Source organism: Molossus molossus, unplaced genomic scaffold (genome assembly GCF_014108415.1).
Source record: "Molossus molossus isolate mMolMol1 unplaced genomic scaffold, mMolMol1.p scaffold_m16_p_11, whole genome shotgun sequence".
NCBI lineage: Eukaryota > Metazoa > Chordata > Mammalia > Chiroptera > Molossidae > Molossus > Molossus molossus.
In genome coordinates, this window is record NW_023425346.1 from 1,763,690 (window position 1) to 1,785,647 (window position 21,958).

Here is a 21,958-nt window from a genome sequence, read left to right on the forward strand (position 1 = left end):
CTTGGGTGAGGATTAAAAAAAAAAAGTGGGCACCCCTGTCTTGTTCCTGTTCTTAAGGGAAATGCTTTTAGTTTTTGTCCATTGAGTATGATATTGCCTGTAGGTTTTTATATATGGCCTTTATTATGTCGAGATATGATCTCTCTATTCCCACATTGCTGCATGTTTTTATCAGAAATGGGTGCTGGATTTTGTCAAACGCTTTTTCAGCGTCTATTGATATGATCCTATCATTTTTATCTTTCATTTTGTTTATGTGGTGTATCACATTTACTGATTTGAGAATATTGTCCCAGTCTTGCATACCTGGGATGCATCCCACTTGGTCATGATGAATAATTTTTTTGATGTATTACTGGATCTGATTTGCTAATATTTTGTTAAGGATTTTGTCATCTGTGTTCATCAGGGATATTCGCCTGTAGTTTTCTTTCTTTGTTGTGTCTTTATCCAGTTTTGGAATTCGGATTACGCTGGCCTCATAAAATGAGTTTGGAAGTCTCCCATCATTTTCGATTTTTTGGAATAGTTTGAGGAGAATGGGTATTACCTCTTCTTTCTCTGGACCGCAGGCCGACGCTCTAACCGCTGAGCCAAACCGGCCAGGGCACCTCTTCTTTGAATGTTCAGTAAAACTTCATCGTGAAGCCGTCTGGGCCTGGGCTTTTGTTTGCTGGAAGTTTCTTAATTACACCTTCAATTTCCTTAGTTGTTATTGGTCTGTTCAAGTTTTCTTTCTCTTTCCAGTTCAGTTTTGGAAGACTGTGTGTTTATAGAAATTTGTCCATTTCACCTTGATTGTCCAATTTGTTGGCGTATACTTGTTCATAGTATGATTTGATGATGTTTTGTATTTCTGTGGTGTCAGTTGTTACCTCTCTTTCGTTTCTGATTTTTTAAATTTGGGTTCTCTCTTTTTCTTTCTTGGTAAGTCTGGCTGAAGACCCATCAATCTTGTTTATCTTTTCAAAGAACCAGTTCTTTGTTTCATTGATCTTTTAAGTTAGTTTTTTAGTCTCTATGTCATTTATTTCTGTTCTGACCTTTACTATTTCTTCTACTTGCTCTGGGTTTTTGTTGTTGTTGTTGTTGTTGTTGTTTGTTTACTTTCTAGTTCTTTAAGTTGTAGGGCTAGCAAGTCAATTAGGAATATTTCTTATTTCTTGAGGTAGACCTGTAGTGCTATGAATTTCCCTCTCAGGATTGCTTTCACCACATCCCATATATTTTGTGTTTTTGTGTGTTCATTTTCATTGGTTTCCAGGGAGTTTTGTTATTTCTTCCTTGATCTCCTTGGTAACCCATTCATTGTTTAATAACATGCTATTTAGCCTCCAAGTGTTTGAATGTTTTTATTGTAATTGATTTCTAGTTTCATGCCATCATGATCTGAGAAGATGCTTGATATGATTTCAATATTCTTGAATTTGTAGAGACTTTCTTTGTGTCCTAACAAAGGCATCTATCTTTGAGAATGTCTTGTGTGCACTTGAGAAAAATGTATATTCTGCAGCTTTGGGGTGAAATGTTCTGTAAATATCAATTAAGTCCAACTGATCTAGTTTGTCATTTAAAGCCTCTGTGTCCTTGTTAATTTTTTGTCTAGAAGATCTATCCAGTGGTGTCAGTGGGGTGTTAAAGTAACCCACTATGCTTGTATTGCTATTGATCTCTCCCAAATATACTTTGGTATTTGGTATGTATATGTTTACCAGGGTTATATCCTCTTGTTGAATTGATCTTTTAATATTATGTAGTGAGCTTATATGTCTCTTATTATGGCCCTCATTTTGAAGTCTATCTTATTAGACATGAGTATTGCTACACCAGCTTTTTTTGTTTGTTTGTTTCCATTCATTTGGAAAATTTTTTCCATCCCTTCACTTTCATCTTGTGTGACTCTTTTGTTGTGAGGTGGGTCTCTTGTGGACAGCATATATATGGGTCATGTTTTCTTATCCAATTAGTTACCCTATGTCTTTTGATTGGAGCATTCAAGCCATTTACCTTTAAGGTTATTATTGACAGATACTTATTAGTTGCCATTTTTATTTTATGCCTGTTTTCTTCTTTCTCTCTCTCTGTTTCTTCTTATTCTTCCAACAGTCCCTTCAGCATTTCTTGTAGTGCTGCTTTTGGGGTGGTAAATTCCTTTAGCTTTCTTTTTGTGTGTGAAGCTTTTTTTTTTTTTATCCTCACCTGAGGATATTTTTTATTCAGATAGAGTTGGAGGGAGGGGGGGGGGGAGAGAGAGAGAGAGAGAGAGAGAGAGAGAGAGAGAGAGAGAGAGAGAGAGAAACATCGATGTGAAAGGGACACATTGAGTGGCTGCCACCCGCATGACCAACCAGGGCTGGGGACAATCTGCAGCTGAGGTACGTGCCCTTAGCGGGAACTGAACCTGGGTCTCTCTGGACCGCAGGCCGACGCTCTAACCGCTGAGCCAAACAGGCCAGGGATGTGTGTGAAGCTTTTTATTTCTCCTTCAATTTTAAATGATAGCCTTGCTGGATAGAATAGTCTTGAATTCAGAATCTTGCTTTTCATTACTTTGTATACTTCATGCCACTCCCTTTTGCCCTGCAGTGTTTCTATTGAGAAATAAGCTGACAGTCTAATGGGAGCTCCCTTGTAGGTAACTTTCTGTCTCTCTCTTGCTTCCTTTAAGATTCTTTGTCTTTAATGTTTGCCATTTTAATTATGATGTGTCTAGCTGTGGGTCTTTTTAGGTTCATCTTGCTTGGGACTCTCTGTGTTTCCTGGGCTTGTGTAAATTTTTCCTTCACCAATTTTGGAAAGTTTTCTGTCATTATTTCTTCAAACAGGTTATCTATTCCTTTGGGTCTTCTCCTTCTGGTACCCCTGTGATGTGAATGTTGTTATGTTTTGTGTTGTCCCAAAGTTCCCTTAAACTCTCCTCCTGCTTTTTAATTTTTTCCCCCATTTGCTGCACTATTTGGGTGTTTTTTTCTACCTTGTCTTGTAACTCGCTGATTTGGTCTTCAGCTTCTAATCTAATATTTGATCATTCCAGGGTTTTCTTTATTTCAGTTATGTCATTCTTCCTTTCCACTTGATTTTGTTCTTAGTGTCTACCTCTTTTTTTATGCTGATGTAGTTCTCTCTTAGTTCTTTATAATTATCATTGAGTTGCTTGTAATTCTCACTAAGTTGTTTCAGCACCATTATAACCATTACTTTGAATTATTTATCTAATAAATTGCATGACTTCATTTCATTTAGTTCCTTTTCTGACGATTCCTCCTTTTCTTTTATTTGGGGGCTGTGTCTTTGTCTCACCGTTTTATTGGTCTGGTGGTTCGGAGCCAGGTGAGGTGAGCTGGGTCACAGAAGCAGATTGATGTATCCAGGGGCATCAGGTCATGTGAGACAGATCTTGGATCTTGTTTAGTAATCCAGGAGCACTAGAGGCTCTTGGCAGTGGCAGCGGCAGGGCTGGTGGCTGGTGTGGCAGGTCTGGAGGCTCTTGTTGATAGTGGCAATGGCAGCAGGTCCAGTGGCTCTTTGCCGCCCATGGTGGGGGCCTGGAAGGTCTCTGCTGTTGTAGGGCCAGTGGGATGTTGGCTCTCTTCTGTGGTGGGATCTGAGGTGCTGGCAGCTTCCTGCTGTAATGAAGCTGTCAGCTCTATACTGTGGCAGGTCCCAAGGGAGTGGTGGCCCACTGCTGCTGGTGGGTCCTGGGGGGGGCAAGTCACCCTCTGCTGCTGGGGGAGAGGCAGTGGGGCTGGGTGCACCTATCTGTGGCCTCCAGGTGCTGTGTCTTTTCACCACTTCTTGTAAGCATATATTTTTTAAACTTTATTTTTATTTTTGACACTATTTCAGATACAGTATCACCATATTTACCCTCCCCCTTTGCCCACCTCCACCCAACTTCCACCCTCTCTCCCTCAGGTCATCACCAGCCTATTGTCTATGTCTATTAGTTATGCATATATGTTCCCTGGATAATCTCTTCACCTTCTATCATCCTCTTCCCCCATCCTCTATGACAGCCATCAGTCTGTTCCATGTGTCCATTTCTCTGTTTCTATTTTGTTCATCAGTTTATTTTTAAAACTAGATTGTACATATAAGTGAGATCATACAGTATTTTTCTTTCTCTGACTGGCTTATTTTACTTAGCATAATAATCTCTAGGTCCATCCATGCTGCTGCAAAAGGTAAGATTTCCTTTCTTTTTATGGTTGTGTAACATTCCATTGTGTAAATGTACCACAACTTTTTTATCTACTCATCTACTGATGGGCACCTGGGCTGTTTCCAGATATTGGCTATTGTAAATAATATTGCTATTAACATTGGGGTGCATATATTTCTTGGAATTTTTGTTTCAAATTCTCAGGATGTATTCCCAGAAGTGGATTTGGTGGGTCAAAAGAAAGTTACATTTTAATTTTTTTGAGAAAACTCCATACTGTTTTCCACAGTGGTTACACCAGTCTGCATTCATACAATGTACTAGGGTTTCCTATTCTCCACCCCCTTGCCAGCACTTGTAGTTTGTTGATTCATTGTTGGTAGTCATTCTGGCAGGTGTGAGGTGATATGACATTGTGATTTTAATTTGTATGTCTCAAATGACTAGTGACTTTGAGTATTTTTTCATGTCTGTTGGTCATCCGTATGTTATTATTACTGTTTTCTAAAGTTTCTATTCAGGTCCTTTGCCCATTTTTTCTTTTTTTGTAATCCTCACCTGAGGATATGTTTTCATTGATTTTAGAGAGAGAGGAAGGAAGACACATAGATAGATAGATAGATAGATAGATAGATAGATAGAGATATCAATATGAAAGAAACATTGATTGGTTGCCTCCTGCAGGTGCCCCAAATGGGGATTGAACCCACAACCTAGGTATGTGCCTTGACCAGAAATCAAACCCACATTCTCCAACCAACTGACCCAGTGGGCTAGGGCCCTTTGCCCATTTTTTAAATTGGCTTGTTCATTTTCTTGGTGTTGAGTTATGTAAGTTCTTTATGTATTTTGGTAATTAACCCATGATCATATGTATTGTTGATAAATATGTTCCCCCATACAGTGGGTTTCCTTTTTTTTTGTTTGTTTATGGTTTCTTTCTTCTTTTTTATTCCTCACCCAAGGATATTTTTCTATTTATCATCAGATAGAGTGGGAGGGAGGGAGGGAGGGAGAGAGAGAGACAGAGAGAAACATTGATGTGATAGAGCCACCTCTCCTGGTTGCCTCCATGTCACATGACCCAACTAGGACCGGGGACAAACTGTAACCAAGGTACATCCCCTTGACTGGAATTGAACTTGTGACTCATTGGTCTGCAGGCCAATGCTCTAATTGCTGAGCCAAACTGGCCAGGGCTGTTTATGGTTTCTTTTGCTGTGCTAAAGGTTTTTAGTTTGATGTAATCACATTTGTTTATATTTCTTTTTTTTTTTTTTTATCCTAACCCGAGGATATTTTTCCATTTTTTGTACAGATAGAGTGGGAGGGAGAGAGAGGAAGGGAGAGAGAGAGAGAAACATCAATGTGAAGGGACACATTGAGTGGCTGCCACCCGCACGACCAACCAGGGCCGGGGACAAACTGCAACCGAAGTACGTGCCCTTAGCGGGAACTGAACCCGGGTCTCTCCGGACCGCAGGCTGACGCTCTAACCGCTGAGCCAAACTGGCCAGGGCTGTTTATATTTCTTTTGATTTCCTTGCCCTAGAAGGTATATTGACAAAAATATTGCTACAAGAGAAGTCTGAGATTTTACTGCCTTTGTTTTCTTCAAGAATTTTTATGGTTTTGTGACTTACATTTAACTACTCCTTTATTCCTTTTGAGTTTATTCCTGTGTATGATGTAAATTGATTGTCTAGTTTTATTTATTTTTTTCATGTATCTGTACAATTTTCCCAACACTGTTTATTGAAGATAAACTGTTTATTTGGGTCTTGCCTCCAATATATGCTCTTGCCTCCTTTGTCAAATATTACTTGACTATATAGGTGTGTATTGATTTCTGGGAATCCGTGCCCCTGTGGAGAGTCCTGTCAATCTATTACCTGGATCTTTGAAAGAGACTTTTGAGAATCTGCAGGTCTTCTAACCCATGCTGGAAGAGAGGTGAGGCTGGGATTCCCAGGAAAAGTTACTGTGATGAAGACTTACTTGCAGAGGAGCTAAAAAGACACCTCTCCAAACAGGACATACAAATGGCCAAGAAACATATGAAGAAATGCTCAACATCACTAATCATCAGAGAGATGCAAATTAAAACAACAATGAGGTATCACCTCCCACCTGTCAGAATGGCCGCCATCAACAAATCATCAAACAACAAGTGTTGGCGAGGGTGTGGAGAAAAGGGGACTCTAATACACTGCTGGTGGGAATGCAGACTGGTGCAGCCACTATGGAAAACAATATGGTGTTTCCTCAAAAAATTAAAAATTGAATTGCCATTTGACCCAGTGATCCCACTTCTAGAAATATATCCTAAGAAGCCTGAAACACCAATCAGAAAGAATATATGCACCCCTATGTTCATAGCAGCACTATTTACAATAGCTAAGATCTGGAAACAACCCAAGTGCCCATCAGTAGATGAGTGGATAAAAAAGCTGTGGTACATTTACACAATGGAGTACTATGCAGCTGTAGAAAGAGAGTTCGCTTATCCTTTGAGTCAACATGGAGGGACCTGGACAGTATTATGCTAAGTGAAATGAGCCAGTCAGTGAAAGACAAATACCACATGATCTCATTTATTTGTGGAATATAATGAACAAGGTGGGATGATGAATGAAATAGACCCAGAGACATATAAAGTACGGTTCAGACTGACAAACCTCAGGGGGATGGATGAATTGAACCAAAGAACTTATATGCATGTATGTGTAACCAATGGACATAGACACCAATGCTAGGGGGGTGGGAGGGATGGGAAGGAGGGGTTCTAGGGGGGAAAAGGAGAAACATCTGTTACAAAAATAAATTAGCCCTGGACGGTTTGGCTCAGCAGTTACAGCACCGGCCTGCGGACTAGAGAGTCCGGGGTTCGGTTCCCGCTAAGGGCATGTACCTCAGTTGCAGTTTGTCCCCGGCCCTGGTTGGGGTCGTGTGGGTGGTGGCCAGTTGATGTGTCTCTCTCACATTGATGTTTCTCTCTCTCTTCCTCTGTCTCTTCCTCCCACTCTATCTGAAGATAAATGCAAAAATGTCCTTAGGTGAGGATAAAAAAAAGATTAAAATAAATAAATAAATAAATAAATAAATAAATAAATAAATAAATAAAAAAAATTGAAGGAAAAAAAGACTTACTTGCTAATGTTGTCCAGCCCATGGAGACAAAGGTTCTTTCAAATTCTCAGGACGCATCAGCTCCATCTGTTGGGTTTTAAGGAACCTGTCAGTTGGACACACTTCCAACTCAGCACGCTCCAGGGAGCCTCTTGGAGCTCCTTCGCTTTGATCCCTGGCTGCAATGACAGTCAAGTTCATACTGCTAAGCTCACTAGCTAAGAAGGGCAGCACAGGTGAGGGGACAGCTCATCTTTCCCCCAGGACGGGTAGCCGTGGAGCCTGAGCCCTTCCTGACCACGGCGTGCTGCTAAGAATAGTGAGAGCACAGTATGTGAGCCTCCAAAGACCTTCCCGCGGAGTCACGCGTCTGACGGCCCTTCCTGGAATAGAGCCTCAGCCTGCAGTGCTGCTCGGACATGCCTGTGGCTTCTCCCCCAAACCCAGCCTTCAGCTCCCCTCCCTGGGGGGATCTTGATTTTACTAAACGTCTCTGGCTGCATTTCTGTAATGACAAAACCTGAATTAGGCTGACAAATAGATGAGTCTGTTTGAGAAGTAGGTCTGCTGGGCTGTGAGGGGTGCCTCTAGCCCCAGTATTTCCTTTTCTGCCTATTTATCTTCCTTTTGGGTAAACAGATGTACTGTATAACATGAATATTAGTTAGAGCTCTTTGGTGGCAAGTGACAGAAATCCAACCCGAACACTTGAGTAGTAGCTGCACTGGGTACTAGGGACCCAGCATTGCCAGGGTGCCCCCTCTTTTGTGATTTCTGCTTTTGTTTGGATGTTGCCTTTATTCTCTTCCATGGCAAACCAGCTTTCTTCACAGTGACGAGCACGGCCCTAGAAACTTCCAGGACGACCTCCTTGTATTTGCTGCCTATGAGGAACGGGCCTTCCTCCTGTGCCTGGTTCAGAAAACTTCTGGGAAGGGCTCTGAAGAGCACCTGAGTCAGGTGCTCAACGTGGGTCAGGCTGTGTGGCTGAAAGGAAGGTAAAGTCTTCCAAGCAAGGAGGTACCTTATTTATTTCTTTTTATTGACGAGAGAGAGAGAGAGAAGAAATAGAAACACTGATGAGACAGAACATCGATTGGCTGCCTCCTGCATGCCCCTGACTGGGGACTGGGCTCACAATCTGGGCATGTGCCCTGACCAGGAATTGAACCAGTGACCTCCTGGTGCAGGGTCGGTGCTCAACCACTGAGCCGCACCGGCCGGGCAAGGAGGTACCGTTTTTTAGAGGAATGGAAGCAGCACTGACTAGAGAAACAAATGATGTGTATGACATGATGCTCACTGGATTCTTTGATGCTGAAACTGCTCGGGATGAAATGTCCTGAGAGAGCAGTCTGAGGGTGACATTAGCTATTTTTGTCTGCTATCACTCACCCCTCTTTTCTATAACCACCACCTCGATTTCCTTGGGGGAACCATCCTACTCCTCTCAGGAGGGAGACAATGCCCCAAACTCACCAGTTAGCCTGGTCCATTCCCTGGGGTCACTCTCAAGGTTCTTGGGAGTGCCTTGAGGGCAGGGCCTATGGGCCACTCAGTTCTGGACCCCCCATAGCAGTGGTCCCCAGAGGTGAGTGACCTAGGGGCCCCTCCTCAGGTGTTCTGAACCTGAACACTTGGGGCTGGCCCTGGACAGCTACATTTTTAATAGGCTTCCTGGTGAATGTGGACGACCAGGTTTGGGAGCCATTGTCCACAGCATGTTTGTGTGCAGCAGGTGCTGCACAGTTGCTGGCGTAGCAGGAAGGCTGGCGTCAGTTTTCTGTATAAGCACACTAGCTGTCTTTGAATTACCCATAAAATAGAGCTGCTCGGACTCTGTGTGTTTTGAGGTGGTCCTGACATTTTTGGCTGGTGATCCAGGTCCTTCCTGGTGGTGAGATGGCCCTTGCTTATGGGGACAAGGCCTCCCAATTCCAGCCGCTGGCAGAGGCCCAGAGGCCTGGACACTTGAGAAGACAGCCCAGTTTGTTCCAATCAGGCCACCTCAGGATGACCCAGTTGAAATGTCAGGGCCTTCTAAAATTAATCTGCAGCCACCCCAAAGCAGCAACTTGCATAAAGTCCCCAGCCTCTCCCAACCCCGCAGAGCATTTGGAAACTGGGGGAGCCGGGCCTGGCTGTCTCCTCTCTCAGTCCCTCGGACGCTTGTCTGAGTTTAGACTTTGCTGACAGTTTCCTTCTGCTTTTTCCTTTTCTTTTAAAACTCTCTTCCTTCTAACTGCTTGCAAAGGCTATTTTTATGGCCAGGGGTTTCATTTCTCAAAAGGAGGATGACAGGTGGTGGATATTTTAGTATCATGTCCTTCATTCTAATGAAAGGAATTTAGGTACACATTCAATCTAAAATACTCAAAGCTCTTCAAGATTTTTTTCTGATTAAAAGGGTTGAATGGAATCATTGTGAAAAGCCCAGACACTACTGACAGCTCGGAAGAGGAAAGCAGTAACTCCTGGAGATCCATTGTTCTGGGAGAAATACTTGTTGGCATATTAATGCATTTGCTCCTAATGCTTTTTAGCAAATCCTTAAATCCCACAGATTACAGAAATGCATAATTTGTACATGTGGAAATAAACAGTAAGTTTAGACAAGTACTTGGATTCTTTGTGCCGTGCAGTCTCCTGGAAGGAAGAAGTCAGATATTTGGAGTCTCTACATCCGTGTTGCTTTATTTATTTATTTTTAAAAATATTTTTTCTTTTTATTGATTTTGGTTTTTTTTAGAGAGAGGAAAGGAGAGGGCGAGGAAGACTGGAACATTGATGAGAGAGAACATTGAATCGCCTTGGGAGAAATAATACATTCAGCAAAGTTGCAGCTAGAAACCAGCATACAGAATCCAGTTGTGTTTCTATACACTCGTAACGAGCAATCCAGAAAGGGAAACACCAACACAATTGCATTTATAATAGGATCAGAAAGAATAAATATTAAGGAGTAGACTTAACCAAGAAGTTAAAGACGTACACTGAAACATTGTAGAAAGAAATTTAAGTTGACATGAATAAATAAAAAAACATGCTGGGGTTCTATTGAAAGGACAGAAGCTTGGGGTGCTGGAGACATACAGGGAGAAACTGAGTTGTGTGGCTTCAGGGTGAGAGCTGAAGGGAGGGTCACCATTGTCCCTGTGTTGAGCCCTCTCACTACACGGCGAAATGCGATTCTGCATTAGCCTGGTGAACTCCACCAGCTCCACCCTGACGGCTTCCTGAGACCCTGCCATACCCAACTCATTCATGGCCCAAGGCTCTTCTGGTGGCAACCAGCCTGGGCCCTTGTTGCATTAGCCTGGCAAACGCTCTAGTTCCACCCTGGTGACTGCCTGAGACCCTGCCTAACCCAACTTACATACTGACCGAGGCTCTTTCAGGGGTTGAGCCTTGTGGTCAGCCAGCAGGCCGTGTCGAGTCTTTGGGTGCTTGGAGCCTGTTACTGACCTGCCCCAGGCATGGTACTAGTGGCAGCCAGCCTCAGTTTGAAGCGTGGTCCCTCCTATGTGCATCCAGGCCCAGCAGAGGCAGCTACCAACCACAGACCACTTCGTAGCTCCTAACAGGCAGCCCTGGGCTTCTGACATCGGCCTTTACTGAAGTTCTTTCCAAGAGGCCCCCAAACCGACACACCTGATGGTCAGCTTCAGACCATAACAGAGCACCACACAATGAACTCCACAAGTGGCACACCCAAAGAGAGGCCTCAGTAGGTATCAGAGCCTGCTCGGGTAAATCCCACCACATGGGGTCAGCCCCCACACAGCAGCTCATATGCTATGGTTGTAGCCAGTTCTCAGTCAGTCAGCCTGATGGCAATCCCACCAATGGGCGTGCCAGCAGCAATCAAAGCACATCTACCACCAGAGGGCACACCGGGGCCCACACGGAGCACTTGGGAGTCAGGGAGACCGCACCACTGGGCCCCACCAATCACTGCTACTTAAGGCGGCCTGCAAGGCTCGGAGACATAGCAGATTTACCTAAAATATCAAAACACACAGAAGCAGTCAAAATGGGAAACAGACACATGTCCCAAATGAATGAAAAGAAGTCCTCAGGAAAAATACTGAATAAAATGAAGGCAAGCAATCTAATAGATACAGAGTTTAAAACACTGGTGATGAGAATGCTCAAGGAACTTCGGCAAAGAGTAGATGAACTCAATGAGAACATCAACAAAAAAATAGTAAACACAAAAAAGGATATATGAACCATTAAAAAGAAACAGCCAACAGTGAATAATACTATATCTGAAATGAGCCCTGGCCTGTTTGGCTCAACGGTTAGAGCGCTGGCCTGCAGACCAGAGGGTCCCAGGTTTGGTTCCCGCTAAGGGCACGCACCTCGGTTGCAGTTTGTCCCCGGCCCTGGTTGGGGTTGTGTGGGTGGCAGCCAGTCGATGTGTCTTTCTCACATCGATGTTTCTCTCTTTCTCTTCCTCCCTCATTCCCTCCCACTCTATCTGAAGATAAATGCAAAAATGTCCTCTGGTGAGGATAAAAAAACATAACAATATCTGAAATGAAGAATACACTAGAAGGAACAAACAGTAGATTAGATGAATCAGAGGCTCAAATCAGCAATTTGGAAGACAAGGTAGCAGACAGCACCCAACAGAGCAGCAAAAAGAAAAAAGAATAAAAAAGCAGGAGGATAGTTTAACGGAATGTCAGGACAGAAGGAGAAGAAGAAAGTGAGCAAGGAATAGAGAAACTGTTTAAATAATGACTGAAAACTTTCCTAACCTGGGGAGGTAAAAAGTCACACAAATTTAAGAAGCACAGATTGTTCCAATCAAGATGAACCCAAAGAGACCTACTCCAAAAGACATCATAATGAAAATGGCAAACATTTAAGACAAAGAAATAATCATTTTTGATGTTTAATTAATGAATTAATTAATTGACTACTTAATAGTTTTACAGATGTTAGTCCTTTTTCCCCCATTGACACCCTTCCTCCTCCTGATCCTCCCCCCCATGGCATTGGAGCCTATGTCCCTTGGTCATGCATACATGCATATAAGTTCTGTGGTTTATCTCTTTCCCCACAAACTGCCCCTTCCTCTGAGGCTTGTCAGTCTGTACCCCAACTCTATGTCTCTGGGTTAATTTTATTCAGCAGTCTGTTTAGTTCATTATATTCCACAAATAAGTCAGATCATGTAATATTTGTCTTTCTCTGCTTGGCTTGTTTCACTTAGCATAATACTTTCCAGGTCCTTCCATGTCATCTCGAAGGATAAGAGATCTTTCTTTCTTACCGCTGCATAGTACTCCATTGTGTATATGTACCACAACTTTTTAATCCACTCATCTACTGATAGACACTTGGGTTGTTTCCAGATCCTAGCTATTGTAAATAGTGCTTCTATGAACATAGGGGTACATATATTCTTTCTGATTGGTGTTTCAGGCTTCTTAGGGTATATTCCTAGAAGTGAGATCACTGGGTCAAATGGCAGTTCAATTTTAATTTTTTGAGGAAACACCATATTGTTTTCCATAGTGGCTACACCAGTCTGTATTCCCACCAGCAGTGTACTAGAGTTCCCTTTTCTCCACACCCTCGCCAACACTTGTTGTTTGATGATTTGTTGATGGCGGCCATTCTGACAGGTGTGAGGTGATAACCTCATAGTTGTTTTAATTTGCATCTCTCTAAGGATTAGTGATGTTGAGCATTTCTTCATAAGTCTCTTGGCCATTTGTATATTCTGTTTGGAGAGGTGTCTATTTAGGTCCCCTGCCTATTTTTTAATTGGGTTCCTTGTCTTCTTTTGTTGAGTTGTATGAGCACTCTGTATATTTTGGAAATTAACCCTTTATCTGATGCATCATTGGCGATTATGATCTCCCATATAGTGGGATCCCTTTCTTTTTTGATGGTTGTTTCTGTTGCTGTGTAGAAGCTTTTTAGTTTGATGTAGTCCCATGCATTCATTTTTTCCTTTGTTTCTGTTGCCTCAGGCATTGTATCAGAGAAAATCTGCTGTGTGTGATGTCTGAAATTTTGTTGTCTGCATTTTCTTCTAGGATTTTTATGAATTCATTGGTCACATTTAAGTCTTTTATTCATTTTGAGTTTATTCTTGTGTATGGTGTAAGTTGGTGGTCTAGCTTCAATTATCTGCATATAGCTGTCCAATTTTTCTAGCACCATTTATTGAAGAGGCTGTCTTTACTTCATTGTATGCTCTTGCCACCTTTGTCAAATATTAATTGAGCATAATGTCTTGGGTCAATTTCTGGGTTCTCTGTTCTGTTCCATTGATCTATGTGTCTGTTCTTATTCAAGTACCAGGTTGTTTTGATTATAGTGGCTTTAAAGTATAACCTGATATCCAGTATTATGATTCCTTCTACTTTGTTCTTCATTTTAAAGATTGCTGTGGCTATTCGTGAGCTTTTTGGTTCCATATAAACTTTGGAAGTATTTGTTCTAGTTCTGTGAAATATGTTGTTTCTATTTTAATGGAGATTGCATTGCATTTATAGATTGCTTTGGGTAGTATGGACATTTTAATGATGTTAATTATTCCAATCCATGAACAAGGTATATGCTTCCACTTTTTTATATCTTCATCTATTTCCTTTTATTGATGTCCTGTAGTTTTCTGCAAACAGGTCCTTTACTTCTTTGGTTATTTTTATTTCTAGGTATCTTAATTTTTTTGCTGCATTGGTAAATGATTTTTTTTTTTTTTTAGTTTCTCTTTCTGTGAGTTTATTATTGGTGTATAAAAATGCTGTCAATTTCTTGATGTTAATTTAGTATCCTGATACTTTTTCAAATTAATTTATTAAATCCAGTAGAATTTTGAAGGAGTCTTTAGGGTTTTCTATGTACAATGTCATGTCATCAGCAAATAATGACACTTTCATTTACTGCTTTCCAATTTGCATCCCTTTCATTTCTCCTTCATGTCTGATTGCTGTGGCTAAGACTTCCAGTACTATGTTAAATAAGAGTGGCAAATGTGGGCATCTCTGTCTTGTTTTTGTTCTTAAGAAAAATGTTTAGTTTTTGCCCATTGAGTATGATGTTGGCTGTAGGTTTTTCATATATGAACTTTATTATGTTGAGATATGATCCTTCTATTTTCTCACTGCTAAGTGCTTTTATCAGAAATGGGTGCTGGATTTTGTCAAATACTTTTTCAGCATCTATTGATATGATAATATAGTTTTTATCTTTCATTTTGTTTATGTGGTGTATCACATTTATTGATTTGTGAATATTGTCCGAGCCTTGCATCCCTGAGATGAATCCCACTTGGTCATGGTGAATAATTTTTTTAATGTATTGCTGGATCTGATTTGTTAATATATATATTTTTTATCCTCATTCGAGGACATTTTTCCATTTTGTGTTCAGATAGAGTGGGAGGGAGGGAGTGAGGGGGGGGGGCGGAGAGAGAGAGAGAGAGAGAGAGAGAGAGAGAGAGAGAGAGAGAGAGAGAGAAACATTGATGTGAAAGGGACACATCGAGTGGCTGCCACCGGCATGACCAACCAGGTCCAGGGAAAAACCGCAACGGAGGTACACACCCTTAGCGGGAACCAAACCTGGGTCCCTCGATGCTCTAACTGCTGAGCCAAACCGACCAGGGCTGATTTGCTAGCATTTTGTTAAGGATTTTGGCATCTGTATTCATCAGGATATTGACCGGTAATTTTCTTTCTTTGTAGTATGTTTATCTGGTTTTGAAATTAGAGGTATGCTGGCCTCATGCAATGAGTTTGGAAATCTTCTCTCTTTTTTTTCTTTTTTTGAATTTTTTGGGATAGTTTGAGGAAAATTGGTGTTAGTTCTTCTTTGAATGTTCAGTAAACTCCCCCGCGAAGACGTCTGAGTCTGGCTTTTGTTTGCTGGGAGTTCTAGATTACATCCTTAATTTCCTTAGTTGTTATTGGTCTGTTCAAGTTTTCTATCTCTCCCAGTTCAGTTTTGGGAGACTGTGTGGTTATAGAAATTTGTCCAATTTGCCCAGATTGCCCAATTAGTTGGTGTATAATTATTCATAGTATTATTTAATGATCCTTTGTATTTCTGGGCTGTTAGTTGTTACTTCTCTTTTGTTTCTGTTATTTTTTATTTTATTTAGATCCTCTCTTTTTGTTTCTTGGTGAGTCTGGCTAAGGGTCCATCAATCTTGGTTATCTTTTCAAAGAACCAGCTCTTTGATTCATTGATCTTTTGAATTGTTCTTTTAGTCTCTATGTCATTTATTTATGCTATGACCTTTACTATGTCTTTCCTTCTACTTGCTCTGGTCTTTTCTTTTTGTTTACTTCTAGTTCTTTAAATCGTGAGGCTAGATAGTCAATTAGGAATTTTTCTTGTTTCTTGAAGTAGGCCTGTAGTGTTATGAACTTCCCTCTCAGAACTGCTTTCATTGTGTCCCATAGATTTTGTGTAGTTGTGTATTCATTTTCCTTGGTTTCCAGGAAGTTTTTAATTTTTTACTTGATGTCTTTGGTAACGCATTCATTGTTTAATAACATGCTATTTAGCCTCCAAATGTTTAAATGTTTTTGTTGTAATTGATTTCTAGTTTCATTCCATTGTGTTCTGAGAAGATGCATGATATGATTTCAAGCTTCCTCAACTTGTAGAGACTTAGTTCGTGTCCTAAAATACTGTCTATCTTTGAGAATGTCTCATGTGCACTTGAGTAGAATGTGAATTCTGCAGTTTTAGGGTGTAATTCTCTGTAGCTATTTATTAAATCCACTTGATCTAGTGCATCATTTAAGTTTCTGTTTTTTTATTAATTTTTTGTCTATAGGATCTATCCAGTGATGTCAGTGGAGTGTTGAAGTCCCCTGATACAATTTTATTGTTGATTTCTTCTTTGAAGTACTACAGACATTTTGTAATGTATTTTGGTGCTCCTACATTGGGTACATTTATGTTTACCAATGTTATATCCTCCTGTTGGATAGATCCTCTAACTAGTATGTAGTGGCTTTCTTTGTCTCTAGTTATGGCCTTCATTTTGAAGTCTATTTTATTAGACATGAGTATTGCTACCCCAGCTTTTATTCCCTTTCTATTTGCTTGGAAAAGTTTTTTCCATCCCTTCACTTTCAACCTATGTGAGTCTTTTGTTATGAGGTGGGTCTCTTGTAAACAACACATTTCTGAGTCATGTTTTCTTATCTATTCAGCTACTCTGTTTTTTGATCAGAGCATTATTCCATTTACATTTAAGGTTATTATTGATATGTACTTATTTATTGCCTTTTTTTTTTTTTTTTTTTTGTATGTGCCCCTAGCAGGAACCGAAACCGGGACTCTCTGGCCCGCAGGCTGATGCTCAACCCCTGAGCCAAACTGGTCAGGGTTATTGCCATTTTTGTTTATTGTGGTTATGTTTTCTTCCTATTTGTTCTGCATATTACAGCAGTCCTTTTAGTGCTGGTTTGGTTCTAATATAGTCCCTTAGCCTTTTTTTTTTTTTGGTCTGGGAAGCTCTTTATTTCATCTTCTATTTTGAATGATAGCCTTGTTGGAGAGAGTAGTTTTGGATTCAGATCCTTGTTTTTCATTACTTTGATTTCTTCATGCCATTCTCTTCTGGCCTGTAGTGTTTCTGTTGAGAAGTCAGCTGATGGCCTTATGGTGGTTCCTTTGTAGGTAACCTGTTGCTTATCTTTTGCTGCCTTTAGGATTCTCTCTTTGTCTTCAACTTTTGGCATTTTAATTATGATGTTTCTTGGTGTCGACCTCTTTGTCTTCTTCTTACTTGGGGCTCTCTATACTTCTTGAACTTTTATGCCTTTTTCTTTCACCAGGTTAAGGAAGTTTTTTGTCACTATTTCTTCAAATATATCCTCTAACTCTTGTTCATTTTCTTCTTCTTCTGGAACTCCTATGAGGTGGATGTTGTTACATTTCATATTGTCCCACAGTTCTCTTAAGTTGTCCTCCTGTTTTATAATTCTTTTTTCTTTTCGAATCCCTGATTAGTGATTTTTTTTTTCTATTCTGTGTTCTAATTCAGTGATCCAATCCTTGGCTTCCTCTACTCTGCTTGTTATTCCTTCCAATGTGTTCTTTATTGTGCTATGTCATTCTTCATTTCCGCTTGGTGGTTTTTATTTCCAATTGGTTGGTTTTCAATGTTTTTATATCTTTAGTCATCCTGTTGAGCTCCCTCATAATCATTACTCTGAACTCTGTTTTTGATAGCTTCTTTAATTACATTTCATTTATCTCTTCTTTTGTAGAATTCTCTTTTTCTTTCATTTAGGATTTGTTTCTTTGTTTTACCATTTTGGCTATCTCAGTGGGTTTTGGAGCCTGCCAAATTTTCCTATGAGTTTTGATGTTCCACTGATTGTGCCTCCCTCTAGTGCAGCAGTTCTCAACCTGTGGGTTGTGACCCCTTTGGGGTTGAATGACCCTTTCACAGGGCTCACCTAAGACATAACAGTAGCAAAATTACAGTTATAAAGTAGCAACAAAAATAATTTTATGGTTGGGGGTCACCACAACATGAGGAACTGTATTAAAGGGTTGTGGCATTAGGAAGGTTGAGAACCACCTAGTGGGTTTGGATGAGTATGGGAGGACCCACGTTAAACACCACTGTCAAGTCCTACTTTCCTGGATAGATTTGCAGGCCAAGCAAAGGTTCAGTTATCCTGTCACTTTTGCCTGCAGACTATTAGTCTCAGTTACTTCTTGAGCCTTGGGTTGTCGCCCTTAGCTGAATGAAAAATCTCTCAGGTATACAGGGTAAGAGGATTATTAATGGGTGGGGTAATTGCTTGCTGATAGCTTCTAGCCGTTAATCAGCCTCAATTTGCATTTCTCTGGCCTGGTGTGAAATTTCTGAGGGAGGGGCCATTGCTTCTCCCAGGGTCTATAAAATGGGCTCTTTGAGTAAGATGCCTATTGTCTTATGAGGGAGTGATTCAGCATAAAACTCCCTGTGTTCTCCATCACAGCTCTCTCTCCTGAGCTGTGAACCCCTGACTTTCTTCACACAGTTACAGTCCAGTCTGCCCTCCCTCTGTGGAAGCCCAAGGTGAGTGGCTGTAGCTGATTTAGTGTTATGGCCATTTAGAGCCCCTTTTCCCTGCACCTCTCCTTGCCAGAGAAAGCCTGAGCTCTGGTATCTCACCTAGGTGCTATGTGGGTGCCTTTCCATATCCTGCCACTTTGTGCTGTGTAGTCAGATTGGGGTTTTAACCCCTTCGACTTCTCAGAGGGAACTAGTTGCTCACAGCTAAAACAGTCCTCAGTTGCTGTCCATGGGTTCCCAGTCCATCCTCTCATGGCTCTTTACTTTCTACCAGGCTTGATTTGGAGTTCTCTTTCAGTCCTGGTCATAAGGTTTCTCTCCACTTTCTTTTCAGTTGTTTTTTCCTGATGATTTGTCTTTATTTTCGTTGTAGTTCCAGTTTGGTCCTGGGAGACTGTCTGTTTAGTTTCCATTCACTCCACCACCATTTTTTTTTTTTTTTTTTTTTTTTATCTCAAAGAAAGAATATTAAAGGCAGCAAGAGAGAGAGAGAGACAGAAAGTTACCTACAAGGGAGTTCCTATTAGAATGTCAGCTGATTTCTCAACAGAAACACTTCAAGACAGAAAGGATTGTCATGACATGAAGTATTCAATGAAAGTCAATGAAAAGCAAGGACCTGAAGCCAAGACTACTCTATCCAGCAATGATATCATTTAAAATGGAAGGAGCACATGCTCACCAAGCCAGTATTGCACAAATGTTAAGGGGAGTATTCAAAAAGAAGAAGAAATGCAGAGGAAGATGAACATAGGTATAAAGAAAAAAATGTCAATATATTAGTACTTCTCTATAATAATTTAAATGTAAATTGAATAAATTCTTTAATAAAAAGACATAGGGTAGCTGAATGGATCAGAAAACATGACCCATATATATTCTGTCTACAAGAGACCTACCTTAGAACAAAAAATTCACAGAGACTGAAAGTGAAGGGATGGAAAAAATATTCCATGCAAATATAACTGATAAAGTAGGGGTGGCAATACTGATATCAGAGAAAATAGACTTCAAAAGAAAGGCCATGATAAGAGACAGAAAAGGACACTACATAACACTTATAGGATTGTTCCAATAAGAGTATATAACTATGGTAAACATATATGCTCCCAATATTGAAGCACCTACATATATTTAAAAAAAAAGAAAAAAGAAAACTTTTGGAAGTCTTTGAAGGAGTGACTTATAGCTATAGTCATATTAGGGGACTCTAACACTCCACTGACATCAGTGGATAGATATTCCAGACAAAAAATTAACAAGGAAACAGAGGCCTTAAATGACACCCTAGATCAGATGAATTTAATTAAATTTAGAGAACATTTATCCCATAGTGGCAGAATACACATTTTCCTCAAGTGCACATTGCTAATTCTTAAAGATAGACTTCATGTCAGGACACAAAATAAACCAATCAATTCACAAAGACTGAAAATCATATCAAGCATCTTCTAAGATCACAGTGGCATAAAACTAGAAATCAACTACAATAAAAACTCAAAAGCATCAAATATATGGATACTAAATAGTTTGTTATTAAAAAGTAAATGTATTACCACTGAGATCAAGGCAGATATAAAACAACTCCTGAAAAAATAATAAAAATGAACACACAATAACCCCAAATCTATGGGACACAGCTAAAGCAGTCCTGAGAGAGAAGGTTATAACATTACAGGCCTACCTCAAGAAACAAGAAAAAACTCAAATAAATGATCTAACCTTACAACAAAAAGAATTAGAAATAGAACAACAAGAAAAACCTAGAGTAAATAGAAGGAAAGAAAAATGAAGATCAGAGCAGAAATAAATGACATAGAGACTGAAAAGAACAATACAAAAGATCAATGAAACCAAGAGTTGGCTCTCTGAAAATATAAACAAGATTGATGAATCTCTAGCCAGACTTATTAAGAAACCAAGAGAGAGAGAGAGCTCAAATAAATGAAAGCAGAAATAAAAGAGCCAAAGTAAGATATGACATCATAGAAATACAAAAAGTTTTTAAAAAGTACTTTGAACTTGAATATGCCAACAAACTGAATAAACAGGTCAAAATGGACAAATTCTTAGAAACATACAATCTGCCAAAATCAATCAGGAAGAATCAGGAAACCTGAATGGCCAATAATCACTAATAAATGGAAGCAATAATAAAAACAAGCTAACAGTAAACCAAATCCCTGGACTGAAGGGCTTCACTGGTGAGTTTTACCAAACACCCAAAGAAGAATTAATACAAATTCTTTTCAAACTATTCCAAAATATTCATGATGAGGGAAGACTACCAAGCTCTTTTTTTATGAGGCTATCATTATCTTTATTTTAAAAACAGATCAAGAGCCCTGGCCAGTTTGGCTTAGCAATTAGAGCATCAGCCCACACACCAGAGAATCCTGGGTTTGGTTCCCACTAAGGGCATGTACCTCGGTTGCAGTTTGTCTCTGGCCCTGATTGGGGTCATGTGGGTGGCAGCCAGTTGATGTGTCTCTCTTACATTGATGTTTCTCTTTCTCTCTCTTACCCCCTCTCTTCTTGTTGCTCTATCTGAAGATAAATGCAAAAATGTCCTCAGGTGAGAATAAAAAATAAATAAATAAATAAAAATAAAAACAGATAAAGACAATACAAAGAAAGAAAATTATAGGCCAATATCACCGATGAACATAAATGCTAAAATCCTCAACAAATCATAACAAATCCAATCAAGCAATATATTAAAAAGATCACACACCATGACAAATTAAGATTTATTCCAAGGATGCAAGGATGGTTTAATATTTGAAAATCAGTAAAAGGGATACACCACATAAACAAAATTTAGGATAAAAATTATATGGTCATATCAATAGATGTAGAATAAGTATTTGACAAATTTGGCCACTGATTTATGATAAAACTCTCAGCAAAGTGGGAATAGAGGGATCAGACCTCAACATAATAAAAGCCATATATAACAAACATATAGCCAACTTTATACTCAACAGGCAAAAACTGAAAGCATTTCACTTAAGATCAGGAACAGAACAGGGATGTCTGCTTTCACCATTCTTATTCAACATAGTATGGAAAACCAAAGCAATAAAACATGAAGAAGAAATAAATATCTATAAATTGGAATGGAGGGAGTAAAACTGTCATTATTTGCAGATGACATGATACTGTACATAGAAAACCCTAAAGACTTCACCAAAAAAACTGCTGGATTTATTTAAATTTGGTGAAGTAGAAGGATATTAAATTAACACCCCAAAATCAATGGCATATTTATATACCAATAATGAACTTTCAGAAAGAGAAACTAAAAAAAATCCCATTTACCAATGCAACAACAACAAAATACCTTGAAATAAACTTAACCAAGGAAGTAAAAGAGCTGTATTTTGAAAACTGTAGGACATTGAAAAAAGAAATAGAGAGAGATACAAACAAGTGGAAATATATACCATGAATTGGAAGAATTAGCATCATTAAAATGTCCATATTACCCAAAGCAATCTATAGATTAAATGCAATCCCTATTAAAACACCAATGGCATATTTCACAGATCTATAACAAATATTTCAGAAATTTATTTGGAACAACAACAAAAAAAATCAAACTTGAAATA